Genomic DNA, 21,594 nt, shown 5'->3' with positions numbered 1-21,594 from the left:
CCCATTGTCTTTTTGCTTGCAAATCCTGCCTTAAGGGCATATTTATGTATGAACAGGGTGAGCCTGCGACCTGGATTCAGGAACTAAAGTAAATGGCCACAAAAGAATGGCCAGGCTGCTCAGGTAATGCAATCAGTGATCATTATCAGGTATCCTGGCTGTAGACCGCCTCCTTCTGTGATGTATGTATGATGTTTTAAGGGGGTGGTCTTGGGCTACAGGGCGGGCAATTTCAAGTCTGTATAAGAGCTTGCGCACCATTGTTCTGGGTTCTCCACCCTCCTGCGTGTGGTGAGTGGGGACCCTATTGCAACAGTTAATTTTCCTTCAATAAAGATCAGGTTTACTAGCCGCTTTGCTTCTCAATATACTCTGGTTGGCCTCTGTTATTTTTCTCCTACTGATAGGTAACCCACTTAAGGACTCTATAAGAGCTCTGGAATACCCCATAAGGGAAAGGGAGCAGTTTTAAAGAGGGCCTTGGGAAAGCTCCCCCTCAAAACCCACAAACGTAGGATGGCATTTGTGGACAGGCCGTGGTTCAGTGGTAGAGCAACTGCCCTGCATGCAGTGGGTCACGGGTTCGGTTCCCAGCATCTCTGGGTAGGATTGGGAAAGCTTGCTGTCTGAAATCCCGGAAAGCCACTGTCATTCAGTGTAATAAATAATAATAATAATACTATATTTCTACCCCGCCCATCTGTCTGGGTTTCCCCAGCCACTCTGGGCGGCTTCCAACAAAAGATTAAAAATACATTAAAACATCAGTCATTAAAAACTTCCCTAACCAGGGCTGCCTTCAGATGTCTTCTAAATGTCATATAGTTGTTTTTTTCTTTGACATCTGATGGGAGGGCGTTGCACAGGGCGGGCGCCACCACCGAGAAGGCCCTCTGCCTGGTTCCCTGTAACCTCACGCTGGACCTCAGTGCTGGACCTCAGTGTCTGGGCTCAATGATGGGGGGTGGAGACGCTCCTTCAGGTATACTGGGCCGAGGCCGTTTAGGGCTTTAAAAGTCAGCACCAACACTTTGAATTGTGCTCAGAAACGTACTGGGAGCCAATGTAGGTCTTTCAGGATTGGTGTTATGTGGTCTCATGTAGACATTTCTGAGCAAGATGGAGCAAAGGTGCATGCTGATTCCCTGTGCTCCTGTTTCATTTAACCCTTGACCGAGAACCATGAGGACTAGGTAAAAAGGTAAAGGGACCCCTGACCATTAGGTCCAGTCGTGACCGACTCTGGGGTTGCACGCTCATCTCGCATTATTGGCCGAGGGAGCCGGCGTATAGCTTCCAGGTCATGTGGCCAGCATGACAAAGCCGCTTCTGGCAAACCAGAGCAGCACATGGAAACGCCATTTACCTTCCCGCTGTAGCGGTTCCTATTTATCTACTTGCATTTTGACATGCTTTCGAACTGCTAGGTTGGCAGGAGCTGGGACCAAGCAACGGGAGCTCACCCCGTCACAGGGATTCGAACCGCCGACCTTCTGATCAGCAAGTCCTAGGCTCAGTGGTTTATCCTCCTTTAATTTTAAGGAAAGGACTGGAGTTTAGTGGAAGAGCCTGTGCTTTGCAGTGCAGGAAGTCCCAAGTCTCCAGGTGCAGCTGGTGGAGACCCCTGTCCGAAATCCCAGAAAGTCACTGCCAGTCATGGAACTGTAGAGTTGGAAGGAATCCCAAGGCTCATCTAGTCCAACCCCCTGCAATGCAGGAATCTCAAAGCATCCATGACAGATGGCCATCCAACATCTGTTTAAAAACCTCCAAGGAAGGAGAGGCCACAACTTCCTGAGGAAGTCCGTTCCACTGTCAAACAGCTCTTACTGTCTGAAAGTTCTTCCTGGTGTTTAGTCGGAATCTCCTTTCTTGTAACTTGAAGCTATTAGTTCAGGTCCTGCCCTCCAGAACAGGAGAAAACAAGCTTGCTCCTTCTTCCACGTGACAGCCCTTAAGATATTTGAAGATGGCAATGCTATCTCCTCCCAGGCTCCTCTTTTCCAGGCTAAACATACCCAGCTCCCTCAACTGTTCCTCACAAGGCTTGGTTTCCAGATCCTTGATCCTCTTGGTTGCCCTCCTCTGCACACGTTCCAGCTTGTCGACATCCTTCTTAAATTGTGTTGCCCAGAACAGGACACAGTGTACACCAGGCATGTCCAACAGGTAGATCGTGATCTACCGGTAGATCACTGTACATTTGTAGTAGATCACTGGTAGATCACTGGCTAACCCCCCCAAAGAAGCCCAAGAACTTTGGCTCCCCTAAAAAAGCTAAACATTTTTTAAATAATAAATTCTTATTATTTTCTTACTTTCACAACATACAACCATACAATAACAAACAATAAAACCTTTCCGCTCCGCTGAGCTTTCGACCCCCTCCCCTCCCTTTAGCAGGTAATTTATTTCACCTCCAAGAAAAAGAGAAGAAAAAAAGCTAAACATTTTAGCCCTGCAGCCCATAAAAAGAACGCAACAACTTTGACCTGAACCCCTAAAGCAGTGTTTCTCAACCAGTGTGCCTCCAGATGTTTTGGGACTACAACTCCCATCATTCCTGACTACTGGTCTTGCTAGCTAGGGATGATGGGAGTTGTAGTCCCAAAACATCTGGAGGCACACTGGTTGAGAAACACTGCCCTAAAGAACGGGCCTTCCTCTTCCGCAAAAAAAGCCCAACAACTTTGACCTGAACCCCCCAAAAAGGGGGTAGATTACTGCCAGTTTTTAACTGTGAGTAGATCGCAGTCTCTTGGGAGTTGGCCACCCCTGGTGTAGACAATACTGAGCTAGATGGATCAATGATCTGACTCAGTAGAAGACCACTTTCTGAGCTGCCACATTTCCATCATAGGCCTGTGGCACTCTCCTTTTCTTCCAGCTTGAAACGTCCGCCATCCACAGCTCCATCACTCTGCAATCTTCTGTCCTGTATATTGAACTAGGGGCTGATGGGAATTGTAGTCCAAAATCTCTGGTGAACACTAGGTTCTGCAATATTCCGTTCCGCCATAAAAGAGCTGCAGGTGTTGCAAGGGTCCCCTACATTGAGCTAATGCCGATGGGGTTTTTAAGATAACTAAAAATTGGTGTGATAGGGAGGGAGGTTCCGGATCCAGAACCTACCACAATATTCTCTTCCCCAAAACGTTTAATTTCTATTGATGCTGGTGAAAAGATATACAAAGGTTTATACTCAACACCAAGTATCTTTTTTATAACACACCAGAATAAAAGGAATGATTTTAAAACTTGATCTAAAAGAAACAGGAGCAAAGAGAAGGGAAAAGAAAAAGAAAAGAGAGTGAGGACCGGCAAAATAAATTACAGGAATATGTAGAAATGGCGCAATAGCTTGAGAGGCAACACAAGACAAGTATTCGTACAAAAATGGGATGAATTTAAGAAATATTTATGAAATTATAACAGTGGTATAATGTCTATGGCAGCGTGTCCAGAAGAGGGTAACCAAAATGGTCAAAGGCCTGGAAACAATGCCTTATGAAGAACGGCTTAGGGAGCTGGGTATGTTTAGCCTGGAGAAGAGAAGGTTAAGGGGTGATATGATAGCCATATTCAAATATATGAAAGGATGTCATATAGAGGAGGGAGAAAGGTTGTTTTCTGCTGCTCCAGAGAAGCGGACACGGAACAATGGATTCAAGCTAAAAGAAAGAAGATTCCACCTAAACATTAGTAAGAACTTCCTGACAGTAAGAGCTGTTCAGCAGTGGAATTTGCTGCCAAGGAGTGTGGTGGAGTCTCCTTCATTGGAGGTCTTTAAGCAGAGGCTTGACAGCCATCTGTCAGGAATGCTTTGATGGTGTTTCCTGCTTGGCAGGGGGTTGGACTGGATGGCCCTTGTGGTCTCTTCCAACTCTATGATTCTATGATATAGTGAAACATATGAGAAATAAGTCAAAAGGTACTAACTGTTGTAAGAATGTATTAGAAGGAATATAAAGAATAACTCAATAATGTTAGGTATATTCATTACTAGAATAAGGTTATACACCGGGAAATGATAGGAAGTCAAACTACACCTTTCTCTCTCTCTTTTTGGTTTTTTCTTTCTTTAATTCATGTTAATAAATAGATAAGACAACAAAAGATAGTAAAAATAAAATTTAGTTTAATTTATGTAAGTAAACAGAATACTACTTTTATATGGTTTTTGCTTACACGGTTTATATATATGTTTACTCAAGAAGATGTACAATACATATGTATATGTTATACGAGGTATGCTGTATGAAATGTGTCATATGATATGAGATTGTTAATAAAGCAAATAATTTTTAAAAAATAAGAGAGAGAGAAGAAAAATATGAAAAGGCTTCTAATTCTCTGTCTGTCGGCTAAATATAGTAACTTATTCAAAGTATCCACTCAAATTGGACATCCAACTATTCTATTTTCTACAAGCCAATATTTTTCCATCTTCAAATCCAGATATTACGAGCTCATTTTTCTTCTTCCATGCAACAAGTCCGTAAGAAGGTTCCCAACCCTTAATAAATGTCAGCAATTGTTTTCCTCTGATTAAACACATTAAATCAGCCACCGCAATATTCTGAGGACAAAACCACGTCATTGTCGGATGTGCCACTAATTCCCAAAGCGTAGCTCTTTCCTCGCTTGTTGGCCCCGAGACTCCCATCCCTTCTGTTTCAGTGTATCTGAAGAAGTGTGCATGCACACGAAAGCTCATACCTATGACAAACTTAGTTGGTCTCTAAGGTGCTACTGGAAGAAATTTTTTATTTTTTTATTCCCATTTCGAAGGTTGACTCACGAACTTGACGGGAGCAAAGGAGCAGTTCATCCACAGGATAACCGGGCGGGGAAGCGACCGTCTGTCAAGATCCTGAGTGGCATTTTCTCTCTCTCTCTCTCCACTATGCTCTGTTCAACTTTGGGGTGTGCCTGACTTCTGCCCCTCAGCCAGCCACGGCAGAGTCATGGCCGATGACAGCTGTGCGATTCTTAGCAAAACTTTCCCATGCCTTGCAAGCCCTCGGCCCCTTGGCTCACCTAAGATGGCACTTTCAGGAAACGGGGTTTGGGCAGAGTTCGCGCAAAGTTTTAGCCCCGGCCCTTGTGACCCTGCAGTGCTTAGGACTTCTTTAAAAAGCAGGTTAAGGGAGACCAGGGAGGGGAGAAGGTGGGGAAATTCAATTCAGTTTGCAATCAAAGGCAAACTGACTTAATTCGTACTTTCCAAAACAACTCACGAATCGAAATGCAGGCGGCTTTTGACATTCACACTTCTGCAAAATTTGCGGCACAGTTCTGCAGCCGAGTGATGTGTACAAGACGGCATATACCAAGGTACAGGGGGTATACATAGCTGGCAAGTACCCCGTTTTCCCCGGGAAACCCCGTTTTTTCATACCATTTCCCGGCGGTCCCCCGTATTTCTTCGTCTCCCGTTATTCTCCCTTATATTCTCCTGCCAGCAGCCATAATTTTTTTCCCTGCTTTGCCCATCTATGGGCACAAAAAATGGCTGCCGCTGACACTGGAAGTCGCGTCTATGCACTTCTGGACATGCGTAGACACAACTTCCGGTGTCGGCGGCGGCCATTTTTGGTGCCCATAGATGGGCAGAGCGACACCGGAAGTTGCGTCTACGCACTTCCGGACATGCATAGATGTGACTTCCGTTGCCGGCGCCGGCCATTTTTGGTGCCCATAGATGGGCAAAGCGTAGACGCAACTTCTGGTGTCATGCGGCTGCCGGTCCCGGATTCTGCAGTCCGGGACTTGGCAGGTATGGGTATATGTTGTGGAAAACGATATTCAGTGCTACCTTGGTTCTCAAACTTAATCCGTTCCGGAAGTCCGTTCCAAAACCAAAGCGTTCCCAAACCAAGGCACGCTTTCCCAAAGATTCCCACCCCCACCCCCGGAATGGCCATAGCTATCAAAACAATTGCAAGTTCCTCAGGGCAGGGACCTGTCCAATAGGATACTGCCTTCCGCTAAGTCAAACCCTTCATCCATCTAGCTCCATATTGTCTACACGGACTGGCAGAGGCTCTCCAGGGTTTCAGGCTCGGAATTGGCCTGCGAGCGCTACAATTGGAGAACAGCCTTTAGCAAAGGTGTCATGGGCTTTGAAGACACTCAAACTCAGGACGTGCTAAGAGGAAGACACGCTTGGCAAACTCTCATCATGATCAACTCCTGCCCAGAAACCTATGTCCCCACTGTGGACGTGTGGATCCAGAATTGGCCTCCACAGAAGACCATCTCACTCGGCTACGAGGGATCGCCAAAGAAGAAGATTCCTAGTCCTCAGGACTGAACCAGAGGGCTTCTGCTTCTGAGCGACAGCCCTTCCCTTGACCTCAGCCTCGCCGACAGGTGCTGTACCTTCTTCCCCTTGGAACCGAACCACCGGGGACAGCGCAGAGCAAATATTTGTGTGGCTGCCACCCTCGAATGCACACAATTTGGATCCGCCAGAAGAGATTTCTGCTTGAATGCGATTCCCTCCCTGGATAAATTCCCTCCTGTGAGAGAGCTGGATGCTGGGAAGGGCTGTAGCTCAGTGCTACAGCTCCTGTTTTTCATGCAGAAGGTCTCAAGTTCAAACCCAGGCTTCTCCAAGCAGGGCTGAGAGAGACTTCCTCTCTAAAACCCTTGGGAGCTGCTGCCAGTCAGTGTAGACAGCCCTCAGTTAGATGGACCAGTGGCTAACTCCGCATATATCGCAGGAAACTGCCTTATACAGAACTTCTCAAATTCTGTGAAGTTCTCAAATTCACACGTCTCCTTTGACCCCCCCCCTCCATCTCCACTGCCACTCCCCCTTTAGCCACACCCATTAAGCACAGCCGCCTCCCCTCCTTAGCTACACACCCTTTCCTTAAAGAAGCAGGTTCAGGTGAAGTTGGCTATAATACCGTAAATAATAGTGCCTCTGGGCATGTGCAGAGAGAAACAAGCTGCAGATTTTCCACTTGGAATTAAAGAGGAAGGATTCCTACGCAGTCCCAAAGCCTCACATTCAATCCCTTGACACTATCAAAAAAAAAAAAACCTCAACAACTTGAGATTGAAAAGTGTCAAGTATGGCCCAGCTGTTATCCCTGATAAATTGTATGCATCTGGGACAATACTTGCTCAACATAACCACTGAACCTCTTCATTTCCATTCCAAAACACTGTGTTATTTTAAAAGCACAGCAGCAGCACCATAAAGCATATGTAGCATTTTGGAACAATGTTTCTATAAAAATCAGACAAACACCTGCAGTGTTGATATTCTGGCCCCTATGGCAAACCTTTTTGTTTCACCAAGTTAGTGGGGTTTTTTTTGAGAATTTGATTCCGTGCCAGTCATCTGCTCAGTATTTTATCATCCAACGGTGTATTCATGATTTCAGTCTACACCGCCATGATTCTCCACCCCTTATATTATAGATATTCTTATTGCAAATAAATAAATGCCTCTCCCCGTCGATTTGTGCAGAAATATAATGCACTTCATCACTTTCCCTCTAATTGGCTGTTTGGCATTCCAAATTCGTTCTGATTGGTAGTTCAGCATTCTAGATTCTGGCCCCATTCACATATTTAAAGCACTACGACTCCACGTTAAATAGTCACGGCTTTCTCCAAAGAATCCTGGGAGCTGTAGTATGTTAAAGGTGCTTAAACTTGTTAGGAGATTCCCTATCCCCCCTCCCAGTGCTACAATTCCCAGAGTGGTTTAACAACCAATCCTTCTTCCCAGGGTATCGTAGCTCTATGAGGGGACTAGGCAGTCTCCTAAGAACTCTCAGCACCCTTAAACTACATCTCCCAGAATTCTTTGGGGGAAGCCATGACTCTTTGATTTGGTATGATACTGCTTTTAACGCCTTGCCACAGGCTCCTTATTCAAAATACTCCAAATGCTAAACAAGTTGTGAAATCAGCTAAGTGCTCTTGAAATCGAGCTCCTCTAAAATTCCTCTTCGAGACGCAGGTACAACAACCACCAAAACTTCTAAATATGCACCAGTGCTCATTTGTGGCCTGATTCATGCCAACCATTTTGACATGGATAGTCTCTTGAGTTTCGTTTGCTCGATCTTGCAGGATTTGCATCCGCAGAACCAGTCACAGGGATGGTTCGGCAAGCATCTCGAGGGCACCACAAAAGCTTCTTTTCAAAGAAATCTGTACCAACAAGGATTTCTTATTGATTCAGCCTCCAGCCCACTCCATCCCCTTTGGGTGGGTGAGCAGACAGCATGTCTAATCCACACACATAGAAATACAGTTTTTTAAAATGAATGGTGTTACTGGTAAAATTTATTTGGGAGTAGGCTTTTAAATTGTTTGTTAGTCACTTAGAGACCTTTAGATGTCTAGTAAATAAAAAGAATTGCCTTTTAAGCTGTCCTTAAGACCTGTTCCAAGCAGATGGGGAACATGACATTCTTCTTAACGTTAGCATACAAAATACGGTTCTACGAGGCTGGCCAAAATGTTAACAATGGTTTCATATGTTCATACAATCATAAGGGGGTTCTCCCACCCCCCACCCCTTTTAAGTGCATTCACAAATTTCCAGATATGAAGCAACTGGACAGATCCACACAATAAACTTAATGCACATTTAAAGCACATGACTTCCTCCAAGGAATCATGAAAACCGCCATTTGGCAAGGGTGCTGGGAACTGTAGATCGGTGAGGGGGCAACTAAATTTCCCAGGATTCTTCGGGGGGGGGGAATCATTTGCTTTGAATGTGAGCTGAGTGTGCATGAGAACTGTGGTCGGTTGGTTTTTTTAACCTAAATGTGGATAGATCTATGCATTACATTTTGCACCCTCCTGAAACCGATCCCCATAGCGATGGAATTGGTTCAATATGCAAATGACTTGTTTCAATATGCAAATGACTTCTCTTTGGGGAGGGGAGGGAAGCATGCCAGGCCACCCCTCCACCTTGCCACAGGCATATATTCTAGCCACTTGCGGTGTCAATCCTGGGAGACTCACAGCAGCTGGGATGAGCATAAATGTCCTTTGTTCAGCTACTGCTTTGCATTTAGGAGATTCGATTCCGGGGGTGGGGGGAGTAATTCAGCATCTGCTTTCCATGCAAATAAGTCCAAGGTTCCACACCTGGCGCTACCAGGTAGAGCTGGAAAAAGACTCCCTTGCCTGAAGCCCTGCAGAGCTGCTGCTGCCAGCCAGTGCAGGCAATAATGGGCAAGGCCCACCGATGCCCTGACTCTGAGGCCTCTCCCTCTGGTTCCTTGATCCTTTCTTAACTGGAGTTTGACAGGATCTGAACCTGGGACTTTTTGCAAGCCATCCACGAGCTGCTTGTTGCTCAGCTATGATGATGGCCCTCGTGTGGGTAATAATAAAGCCACGAAGCAGAATTTACACTTAGCTGACGCACGCGCCCGCCTGCAGGTTAAAAATGCAAAGCAAGCCAAGACGCAACCCCAAAGCGAAAACCGACGTGTGGTGAAAAACTCGGCTGAATCCAGCAGTAATCCCCTTTCGCCCCACTAGAGGGGAGACAGTCGACAACCCACAAGAAATGCCGGCCACCCGTGTGGGGGCTCAATTCCAGGGAAACATGCCAGGAAACAACTTTTAAAACGCGCACACGAGAGAAAGATCTACTTTCATCCAATCTGGAGAAGCCCGACGGTGCTAACTTTGTGGGGGGGTTTTTTATAAAAAAAAAGGCAAGAAACGGATTTAACCCCCCCCCTGCTCTGTAAAATCCAAGCTTGCTGCTTCTTTCTCAGACCGGGGGTGGGGGGGGTATATACTTTGCATTTTAGACCGACCCACACGAACACTCCTTGATCTCCCCTACCTGCCTTGCATCTGAAATAAGCGCAGTGCAAAAAAAGGAAAAATTGCAAGGGGAAAAGCAGGGTTTTAAGACGCGTCCTCCCCCCCCCCCACTCCCAAACGGCAGCAGAAAGAAGGCACCCCTAAGCTAAAAGGGCGGCGCGGAAGAGGAAGAATTGCTCCGGCTGAAGTTATTTAAAATCACCTTCTCCGCACCTTCCTTTCCAGCCTCCTTTGTTAGCAAAGTTCCTCTCTTAATTCGCACCAAGATCCTAGGTCGTTTTTCTGCATCTCTTCCCTTCCTTCTCACATCCGGCTCCCAACCTTTTCCTTTTTGCATTTAAAGAAGGATCCATAATTTCCCTTAAAATCTCTTCCTCCCGTCCCCCGTCCCAGCCTCCCACTCCCTCCAAGGTGTGTGTGTGTGTTTGGGCTACTCACCGGCTGGGGTTGTTAGCCACTGAGGCTGGCTGGGCTTTTCTTCACAGGGCTGGCCGAGGCGGCGGAAAGTGCAGCTTGTTTTGAAGGGCTGCCCTTGGCCGCCGCCTCCTTCTGGAGCAATTGGTGATGTCAGAATCCGAGCTGGGTGTGGAAAAGGGGGAGAGGGGAAGAAAATGATTTTTTTTCCCCCTTCCAAATGTGCCAATCTCTCTCTTCACTCTCTGCAGAGAGCGCGGGAAGAAAGAGATTTAAACTTCCCCAGATCTGCAAATTTCACCCACCGACCTCCACTCCCAAATCTTTCCCATAACTGGGAAACTGGGAGAGGGGCATTGATTTGTTTCCTGCCCCATCACTGGAATAAACTGTGTTCCAGATGTTCTCCCTTGCCTTGTGATTTATGGTTGCAAATATGATGTTCCCTCCAAGAATTGTGCAGCAACACGCTGCTTTGCCCCTTCTCTAGAGTTTTAGAGAAACTTTCATTCTCCTGAAGGTTTTTCTAAGCTGCAACTTGGCTGAGCTTCTTAAAAACCAATGAGCATTCTGCATTTTGCTGAGCTGAATTAAAAGTGTCTTCTCTCCCGTCCTCCCTCAAATTGTACTTAATCGCATTTTTTTAAAAAATAATCTTTTAAAGGTGTTGGCTTCAAACTGCATTTTTAAAATACAACAAAATACAGCAAACAAAAAACACCCCACCCTAAATTACTTTAATTTTTGAATTTCACACACACAACAAACCTGTTCCACCTCCCAAGCTACTGAGATCACTTAAAATTGGATTTCATTCAGTGAAATCTTTCATTTTTTAAAAAAACTAAAGCCAAGAATCTCTTGCATGCAAGTTGGAAACATGTGTGGTGTCTGTTGAAAAGGCTGGTGGATAATTAACAGTTATTTTCTTAATGGGCGCTGATGACTAAAGCTTTTTCCTCAAAGGTTTTTGATGGCTGCTGGCAACTGGTAGTACTATTTTACACAGTACTTAATTATTGCATTTATTCCCCCACCTTTTCCTGCAAGAAGTTCAAGGTGCAGTTCTCCCCCTCCTCATTTAATCCCCGCAAAAACAACCCTGCGAGGTAGGCTCAGCTGAGAGGCAGTGACTAGTCCAAGGCAATCCAGAGTTTCACTTTTTTAACCCATTCTTTTTTACAGTACAAAAAGAATAATTCTGATGTCCTTCTTGTATATTAATTTTAAAAAATACATACTTTAATTTTTATTGATAAGGCTTTGGGGTCGACAATGACTTTATTTGTTCATCAAGGGGTCTGTGAAGTCAAGGTGTTTGAGAAACTGTGCCCTGTGCCTTTATTATCCTATCTTTGGTCTCCTGTTTAACCTGCACCTATCATAGATTCATGGAACTGTAGAGTTGGAAGGGACCCCAGTGGTCATCTAGTCCAACCCCCTGCAATGCAGGAATCTCTACTCTAGCATCCACCCCTGTTTTTCTAGACTGTAATGTGCTCAGGGCAGGGACTTGTACCTTACAATGCACGTGCTGCGATGACAATCTATTTTGCTTCTATTTATTTCCTTTCATAAAATTTATATATCACTTGATTATTCAAGGGAAAACCCTCAAGGCGATTTGCAAAGGGAATAAAGCAATAACATTACAGGTATTATGTAATCCGTTTCAGAAGACTATTCAACTTCCAAAACATTCAAGTTCTGAGGCACGGCTTCAGATTGGTTTTTGCACAGCGGAAGCCGTGTGGGACGTTTGTTTTCCGAGGAATGTTCAAAAACCAGAACACTTACTTCCAGGTTTTCGGCGTTCGGGAGCCAAAATGTTTGAGAACAGAGCTGTTTGAGTTCCGAGGTACGGTACCACTGTATTGGTTGTTGTTGTTGTTTAGTTGTTTAGTCGTGTCCGACTCTTCGTGACCCCATGGACCAGAGCACGCCAGGCACTCCTGTCTTGCACTGCCTCCCGCAGTTTGGTCAGACTCATGTTGGTGGCTTCGAGAACACTGTATCGGTAGAAACAGTCAAAAGCAACTATTTAAAACATTCAAAAAAGAAATCAGCAATAAACTAAAGGCATAAAATCAGATTTAAAGCATTCTACATGTCTGGGTAGGCTTGTCTAAACAAAAATGCTTTTAGCATTTTATTTATCATCATTATTATTTATAAATATAGTCGGACATGACTAAACGACTAAGCAACAACAACACATGTCTGGGTAGGCTTGTCTAAACAAAAATGTTTTTAACATTTTATTTATCATCATCATTTATAAATACGTTTTTTTAAAAAATATCTTAAATATGTTTCATTTTATTTTTAATCCTATTGTTTTGCCATTGAGGTGTTTGCTGCCCTGGACTCCATTGGGAGAAAGGTAAGATGGAAATATAATAATATTAATAAATGTCATCACACAGGCAATAGGAAGTAGCAGCATCTCTTCAGAACAAACTACCGATTTTGCCAACTTAGCAAATCAGCTTAGCTAAAAAACAGCTGACTTGCTGGTTGGAAGAAGCTCAAACTAAGTGAATTATAGTTGAGGGACATCCATGCTCCGTCCAAAGCGTCTTTGTCCAAGAACACTGAGAGGTTTGTGCTTCAAGAGGGGCATGTTCTCTGGCTCCCAACCAGGCGCTATAGCTGAAGGAGAGACATAAAATCAATCAGCCAACCAGCTCCAAAGCCAGCTGCTCCTGAAATGTAATAACATTTAAGGGGAAGAGCCTGATATCAACTGGAAAAACCCAGCACATCCCCATCATACGTAAGTCTCCATAGGTTGACTCCATTTTTATCCCACTCTCACTCCAAGGAATCTAGGTAAAGGTAAAGGGACCCCTGACCATTAGGTCCAGTCACGGACGACTCTAGGGTTGCGGTGCTCATCTCGCTTTATTGGCCGAGGGAGCCGGCGTACAGCTTCCAGGTCATGTGGCCAGCATGACTAAGCCGCTTCTGGCGAACCAGAGCAGCGCACGGAAACGGCGTTTACCTTCCCGCCAGAGCAGTACCTATTTATCTACTTATACTTCGTGCTTTCAAACTGCTAGGTTGGCAGGAGCTGGGACCGAACAACAGGAGCTCACCCCGTCGCGGGGATTCGAACCGGCATCCTTATGATCGGCAAGCCCTAGGCTCTGTGGTTTAAGCCACAGCGCCCCCCGTGTTTATAAGGTGGTGTTTATAAGGATTCTCCACCTTTTCTCATTTACTCTTTAACGACAAAACTGTAAGGTAGGCTATGCTAGCCCAAAGCCCCTTCGTTCCAGGTGGGCTTGCCAGGTCAGGAGCATCCCAGACCCTGAGGTTTTCAGCACCCACACCCCCTGGAGACGGAGGTTAATTGGGAGAGGGAAGTGGAGGGAGGCAGATCCTCCCGAGTGTCTCTGCTATAATTTTCAGCCGGCTTCTGCCAGGCTGAAGCTTGCGGACTTCTTAATCTCTTTATGAAAGGCACTCTTGCCCACCTGGAGAGGCAAGCCCTCTGCCTGCCACTTGGAGGAGGCCCGGTAAACGTGGAGACTTCAGGTCAGGTGTGGCAGTCTGCCAAGGTCACCAAAAGGTCCAGGCCCAAAAGCAGCAATGTAGCCTGTGTCTAAGGACCCAAAATCCTCATAAAGCTCGACAGGAGCAGGGCCGGCGCGTCCATTAAGGCGAACTAGGCAGTTGCCTAGGGCGCCAAAATGGAGGGGGCGCTGGCACGATGGGGAGCGCTGCTGGCTTCGCAGGACTCGCTCTGCCACGCGGCCGCTGTGCCCCAATGCCACCTACCCGCGTCCAGGGCGGGAGGCAGCAGCGGCACCGGTGCAGCCCAGGCATGCCCGGAGCTCTGAGGGCAGCAGCGTGTGGAGGACACGTGGGGTGAGAGCAGCCCCTTCCCGTGGCGGGCACACCAGAGTCTAGCCTTCAGCTCCAGGAGCCGTTGCCACGCTCTACTTCTCGGGCAGGTGGGAGCAGCTGCTGTTGCAACCTGGGGTCCGTGGCTGAAGCCCGAGGGCGGCGAGAGCAATCCAGCCGTCGGTGTCACAGGTAAGCGGGAGGGGCGCTGGGAAGGGAAGGGGGTGAAGGCTAGGCCAGGCCCGCAGGGAGGAGGCAGACACTGGGGGGGGACACACACCAGAAGGTGATCTCGCCTAGGGTGCAAAAATCCCCAGCACCGGCCCTGGTCAGGAGGATTCCTCATGAGCAACTTCCTTCACCTGTGGTTCAGGCGTGGTCTTGGAGGCCTGAATATAGAAGGTCTCCCTCTTGAGTCTTCTCATTCCTGAAAACAATACAGGCTTCTGGTTCGTGGTTTCCAAACCTAGTCTTGTTTCCTTGCTGCCTGGGCTGCATGTAGGGTTGGACTTGACTCTGGAGGCTGGTTTTGGCCTCAGCTGATTCCCTGGGCTTGAACCTGGCTTGCATTGCACTGGACTCCACCTTTAGCTCTGCTCTCCTCAATGAGTGTTTTGGTTAGAGGCTGAGGCTTCCAGCGATTGGCTCCCTCTATCCCCGGAGGGCACCCAGTGGAACATGACACCCAAGTCAGTTCTACCAAGGGTGGCCAGGGTTGTGCATTGCCTACACAAAGGGGAAGCATTGCCAAAACAAGAGGAAGAGTTTGCTTAATATTTGCACATGCTAATTTAAGTGCATAGGCACACATTTCGGAATAATGGCAGAAGGTTGGAGATTTCATTCCGTGAACAGGCTCTGAGGACCCTTTTATACCTTTGAAATGTTGCTGAACTCAGTGGACGGCATATCTAAGGGGCTGGTAGCCAGGATGTATAGCTTGCGTGTCACAGCCAGTGCCAGATTTATGTATAAGCTAAACCAGCTATAGCTTAGTGCCCCAGTCTCTTGGGGGCCCCGAAAAAACTTAAAGGGAAAAAAAACTGGATACCTCTTCTTAACTGTATTTCAGTTCAACAATTACTTTGATAAAATACATATTTTGTTATGTGCAAATGGCTTAGGATACCTGTTAGGTCCATAAATTACCACATAGCATATATTCAACACAAAAAAACAGCGACAATCTGTTGTTGACAAAGGACAGCTAGACATATAAAGGGCCCCATTACCTTCAGTAGCTTAGGGCCTCATCAAACCTAAATCCAGCCCTAGTCGCAGCTGATATGGAGACGGCAGAAAAATAGAAGGCCATTTGGGAATAAATTATTGGAATTGTGATCATTGTCATCTAACATAAGTTTTGTGGAAGCAAATCGGGATGAATGCTCAAAAAATGTGTGAAACAGAAGAGTGCAATGTTCCTTCCTTCCTTCCTTCCTTCCTTCCTTCCTTCCTTCCTTCCTTCCTTCCTTCCTTCCTTGTCAGATATAACCGTCACTAGAAGGGGATTTGCTGCCTAGGCTTTCAAATCTCCTTTCCTCTCCATCTCATAAGGAGATTCCAGCTAAACATTAGGAAAACCTTTCTGATGGTAAGAGCCACACGGCAGTGGAACGACCTTCCTCAGAAGCTGGTGGACTCTCCTTCCCTGGAGGTTTTTGGGCAGCGTTTGGATAGCCATCTGCCAGGGATCCTTTAGCCATGATTCCTGCATTGCAGGGGGTTGGACTAGATGACCCTTGGGGGTCCCTTCCAACTCTACACTTCTGCAATTTGAAGAAACTGGGGAGAGAATCGTAAAGATAAACAAATGCAACCTACGACTGTCAAACCCAAAGCCTTTTGGTGATGCGTAATAACAGTGGAGAGCGCAGGCTTTGGTATGAGAGCAGGGGTGTTAACAGGGCGTCCCTCGCAGAAGCCACAGGAGAGGCTGCACAGTCAGGGCCGCAGAATGTGGAAGCCAAAAATCGTCCTTGATATGTCGAGAGCGCATGGCAGCTTGGAGTGCCCCCACCCTGTTCCCTGACTGATGCCACTCGCAAGGCATGGGGAAGTGCCAGACGGGGTGATATCATACTACAAGGCTGTCCTGTTTTTGTTGTTTTGCTAGATGGTTGCATGGGAGACGTGAGTTGGGAGCAACCAGGGGTGCGTCCCCCTCCATCCTGCCCTTTAAGGCCCTGGGTCACAGCCTCCGGTGTTAGCTTTTCCTCTTTTCTCCAAAAGTGGTCCAGCACCACGGACAAGCATGAGCTTTGCGAGCGAAACGTCCTCGGTTCATTCCCGAGTGGCATCTCTAAGTTAGACACACACACAGGGTGGGGGTGGGGGCTCCCAGCTCCTGCCAATTAGTGTAGACCAGGGGTCACCAACCTAAGGCCCATGGGCTGGAAGCAGCCCACGGAAGTCGTTTGACCGGTCCATGGGCCGCCCCTGAACCGAGCCACCCACTCATGCGCTGCGCTAAATCGGGGCAGCACAGCGCGGGGTCTCGCTTCCGCAGCACCAGAAATCACATCTGCACATGCACAGAGGCTGAAAATTGCAGGCAGGCATGTGATCCGGCCCACAGAGGGATCTCCACAGGACCGATCCGTCCCAGGCAAGATAAACCTTGCCAACCCCTGGTGTAAGCGATACTAAGCTCAACAGACCCCTCGGTCTGACTATGTGTAAGACAGCGCCCTGTGTTCCTCAAATGCTCTTTTGGTACTAGCGTTGCAAGCGACTTTTAAGCCCCAGCAAAGACTCCCGCCGGGAACTGCCAAGATAAGCTGCAGAGTTACCTCTGGAAATGTTATTACCGGACCGGACGCAGCCGAGTTGCCAGAACCATGACCTCATTCCGTAGGCATGATTTTGGAGGTCCCTACAAGCCACTGAGCTGGATCACAAGCCATTTGCTAGATGTTTGCTAATAATCACCGTTGCACCTTTTCTGGTTAAACCCACCTACCTGACTGCACCTAGATGTGGGTCGTTCTGCCTCCAGCTTCCTGTGTGCCTTTATCCCAGGAATGGCAAGCTTGTGGCCCTCTAGCTCAGGGGTCCGCAAACTGTTTCAGCAGGGGGGTGTCAGTCCACTGTCCCTCAGAACTTGTGGGGGGGCTGGACTATATTTTGAGGGGGGGGATGAACGAATTCCTATGCCCCACAAATAACCCAGAGATGCATTTTAAATAGAAGTACACATTCTTCTCATGTAAAAACACCAGGCAGGCCCCACAAATAACCCAGAGATGCATTTTAAATAAAAGGACACATGCTACTCATGTAAAAACACGCTGATTCCCGGGCCGTCCACGGGCCGGATTTAGAAGGCGATTGGGCCGGATCCGGCAGCCTGGCTGTGACTGATGGGAGTTGTAGTGTGGGTGCCATCGACTGGTTGGAAGCTGAGGAGTGGTGGGAGGAACCAGCTGGGGAACCATCAAGGGAGGAAGGCTCAGAGTCCGGGGAGGGGTGGTGGAACAGTCAGAGGGAGAAGACTGGGAAGAGGAGGTGTTGGAAGCTAGAGAGGTAACAGGGTTTAGTGAGCGGGGGGAGTCTGTGGCAGAGAGAAGTCCAGAATCAGAGGCAGAAGCAGAAACAGAAGCAGGAAAGTAGGCTGAAGGAGGTCAAGAGGCAGAAATGAGTCAGGCTGGTGAAGAGGCAGAGATGTCTTCCTTTTTTTCTGCAACAAGCTCCCCTCCTGCCTTAACTCCCTGGACCAAGAGAGGCATGAAACAGGAGGAGCAAAGGCAGGCCTGCAGACACAGTCTCAGATTGCTTGGGGTAGAACCCTGGAGAGGAGGGGACTTAGGCAGCTATGGGAAGGTGAGGACCTTTAGTCTCGGCAACTGTTTCATGGGGGCAAGACCCGAGTTGCTGAGCTCATTAGGCCTGACGCTCCCGAGCCGATCCTGTTCTGCTAATGAAAAGTTAACTACAACTCACTCGGTGCGATTTACTGCTTGCTCTTGTCGGCAGGGGGCGGTGGCAAAACTGCCACTGTGTTGAAGCCAAGCAGGTCTTGGGGACCATCGAGACTGTTGCCGCTTTGCTGGTAAGATCCAATCTCATACCAACAAATCCTGGTCCCGCGGTTAAATCGGACCAGGAGGTTTTGCACAACAAACCAGCTTCCTCCTAAAGATGGGGCTTTTTGCCAGAAGGAAAGTGATGCACTGGAAAGGCTTAGCTTGATGCAGCAGAATCAGACCTCTCTGTGAGTTAGAATGGGTGCTCTATGAATAGCAGCACCAGGGGTTCTAGCAGGGTGCCAACTGGGTGCTGGGGTGCCCAGCTGGCAGAGAGGCTTCAGTTGCAAGCCTGGCCCTCGACAGACCAGCAAAGCAGCTGCCTGCAGGGTTCACAGAGGCAACAGTGTGCAATGGGTGGGGAGAGGAAGCTCATTTGGCTGCGCCTCCCAACCAGCTGCCTGAGTTGAGATGTTGAGCGTGCCTCCCGGTAGGGCCGGCTCCGACCTAAAGTTAGCCAGTGAGGAGTGACTCGAGGGAGAAGGAGATCGGGAGTGATGAAGGACTGGATTTGACCAAACACAGCAGGGCAGGGCTAGGCTTTGCTGTGGTTTGACAGCCCGGACGTGGTGAACGGCAGCAACGGGCATGCGTCATTGGCTTCGCTTAGCCCTGCTGCAAAAATGCAGCCCTGCAGCCCTGTCAAAACAGAAATAAACATGCTAGTGTTGCAGCTGCCGGCCTGGGATTCCTTTGATGTCATCGCTATCATTGCTAGTTACTGGATCTCTTACCTGCCCTCCAGCATGAGCTCCCAGGATGGGTTACAAGAATTTACATCATATTGATAAGTGGTTTGCCGCTTCCTGCTCCAGCATGGCTGGCTGGTGTCGTTTCGCCAGCCCTGATAGCTGGGTGTCTCTCTGTGTGTGTTTTGAATGAGATGCCCACCTGGACTTGAAGAAAGTGATATCCCTCCAGCTGATGAAAGGAGGCAGAGAAGGAATTTTGATGGACAGAGATACAGAAGCCTGTTTCAGGTGTTATTCTGGGGTTTCCCAGAGGAAAGAGGGTGCAATATGGTAGAAGTAAGCTTTCCCCACCCCAAAAAACATATGGGCATTGGTAGTGTGTGTGTTGCTCCCCATCCCCACCCCTACCTCAAATAAATAATGTCAAAAAGATCCAGAAGTTTGCAGGGGAAGAGAGAAAATTGTGAATTTCTAGCTGGTGTGGACTGAAACTTGTTGAAGTCATTCTTTGAGCAACCTTCTGGCTGGTAGGAATGTCTGCTGTCTGTCTCTACTTAACACTCTGTTTATATTTTTGTAAAAAAAAGAAAGAAAAGCAAACAATCAGGATTTGCAGCAGAAAATGTTGCAATGTTGAGTGCTCCTGTTTGCTATTCCACTTATCTCAGCCAGCCATGCCCCGCTTCAGGTTTCTCCATTCCGTCCCACCTCCCACCTGGTTTTCCGTTCCCTCCCCCAGCTGTCAGTCAGTGTCCCATGGACACCAAACACGCCCAGACCCCATTAGGCTGTTTTAAGGTTTTGCACACATGAATCCATTGCTCCGTGTCCGGTCTCTGGAGCAGCAGAAAACAAACTTTCACCCTCCTCTATATGACATCCTTTAATATATTTGAACATGGCTATCATATCACCCCTTAACCTTCTCTTCTCTAGGCTAAACATACCCAGCTCCCTAAGCCATTCCTCATAAGGCATCGTTTCCAGGCCTTTGACCATTTTCGTTGCCCTCCTCTGGACACGTTCCAGCTTGTCAGTATCCTTCTTGAACTGTGGTGCCCAGAACTGGACACAGTACTCCAGGTGAGGTCTGACCAGAGCAGAATACAGTGGTACTATTACTTCCCTTGATCTAGATGCTATACTCCTATTGATGCAGCCCAGAATGGCATTGGCTTTTTTTAGCTGCTACATCACACTGTTGACTCATGTCAAGTTTGTGGTCTACCAAGACTCCTGGATCCTTTTCACATGTACTGCTCTCAAGCCAGGTGTCTCCCATCCTGTATTTGTGCCTTTCATTTTTTATTTTTTTATTTTTTTGCCCAAGTGTAGTACTTTACATTTCTCCCTGTTAAAATTCATCTTGTTTGCTTTGGCCCAGTTGTCTAATCTGTTAAGTATTAGCCACCCCTCCCAATTTGGTGCCATCTGCAAACTTGCTCAGGATGCCCTCAAGCCCATCATCCCAGTCATTGATAAAGACTTGATTGCAATCAATAAAGTTGCGGCCTCAGTTCTTCCAGAAACCAAACCAAAAAATTGAGTCTTGCCTGAATTTATTTCTTGGGGGGTGGTTAAAAGGTCTCCACATGCAAAGCAATTTCCCCCAATGGAAGTGTATTGTTTTGTGTTGATTTCACTGATCTCTGCATTTTTGTGCACACTTCCCCGCATTTGTGCACATGTGACTTGGCTAGAGAACGGCAGGGCAGAATTCAGATAAGGGCAAAAGCTGTGTTTGGGTTTGTGTATTGTTTCGGGAAGTGCAATTTAGTCAGGTTTGCCCTTTCAATGCAAACTGGATCGGATCACACACAACCTGTTGCTGAGTTCCGTTTGGTCCATAAAAAAGGAGAGGCCTTTAGCCCAATTCACCAAAAGGAAGGGGGAAGGTTGTGGGTACACAATGGGGTGGGTGTGCAAATCCCTTTCCCCATAAAGCACACACATCGCTGAGAAGGCAGTGCTCCCAAGAGCAGGAAATATGACGCTCAATCTTGATTTCTGTCTGCATTGAGCTTTGCCAAGTTTGCTCTGTTTCCATTTGGGCAGGAAAGCAGACAAATGAGAATAAGGAGGGGGAATGGAGTCTTTTCATTCTGCTGCTCCCGACTTTCACAAAGCCAGACCATCTGTTTTGCAAAAGACCTGGCTCTGAGGAGGGAGAGGGGCGGCGAGGGTTTAAGTCTGATGTTTCTTGGAGAAGCTCGGCAGAACTGTAAACGTGTCCAAATGTCGGAAACTTCTTTGCTGGGTTTTCTCGAGTGACGTTTCAGATGTGCAAAACAGTGAGCCGCAGAAGTGGGTTAGTCCCTGAGAAACTTGTATTCGAGGGAGATTTGCATGCAGATGTTCCTTCCATTTGAGGACTTCCTGCTCGGATCAAGGTGAGGGTAGTCTGGACAGAGGTCTGCACCACAAGGCAGGTTCTGGATGCGATTTCCGCAACTTTGGCCCCCACTCTCACTTTACAGGGGTTCCCAATGTGGTGCCCATGGGCAGGCATGTGTTCACGGAGGCCTTCCTTGGTGCCCTCAGTATTCCAAAAAAACCTTCCCCTTCTGAAATAAGTCTTGGGAGAAGCATTCTGCTTCAGGAAAAGCTCAGGAAAGGGCAGCCAAAACAATCGAGGTGGTTGAGTGGGACTAACTACAGTTCCCAGGATTCCTTGGGGGAAGCCAGGATGGTTATGAGTAGCGTAATAGTGTTTTATATATATATTTAAAATAATTTTTGATTGGGTTTTTTTTTCATATTTTAAGCATTTTAACATTACCGTACCATTT

General features: G+C 47.3%; 1 protein-coding gene across 1 annotated transcript in view; it reads right to left on the bottom strand.

Moving 5' to 3' along the window:
- The window catches only part of EMP2 (epithelial membrane protein 2), a 34,734-nt gene extending 24,331 nt beyond the window's left edge, over window positions 1-10,403 (bottom strand). Inside the window, exon 1 of the mRNA XM_035130700.3 lies at window positions 10,264-10,403. The gene's annotated coding sequence lies outside the window, so the exon portion shown is untranslated. The remainder of the gene's footprint in view (window positions 1-10,263) is intronic.
- Between the last annotated feature and the right edge of the window lie 11,191 nt (window positions 10,404-21,594).

Source organism: Zootoca vivipara, chromosome 13 (genome assembly GCF_965207765.1).
Source record: "Zootoca vivipara chromosome 13, rZooViv2.hap1.1, whole genome shotgun sequence".
Lineage (NCBI taxonomy): Eukaryota > Metazoa > Chordata > Lepidosauria > Squamata > Lacertidae > Zootoca > Zootoca vivipara.
The sequence above is the reverse complement of the archived record's forward strand: the minus strand, read 5'-3'. Positions and strand labels throughout refer to the sequence as shown.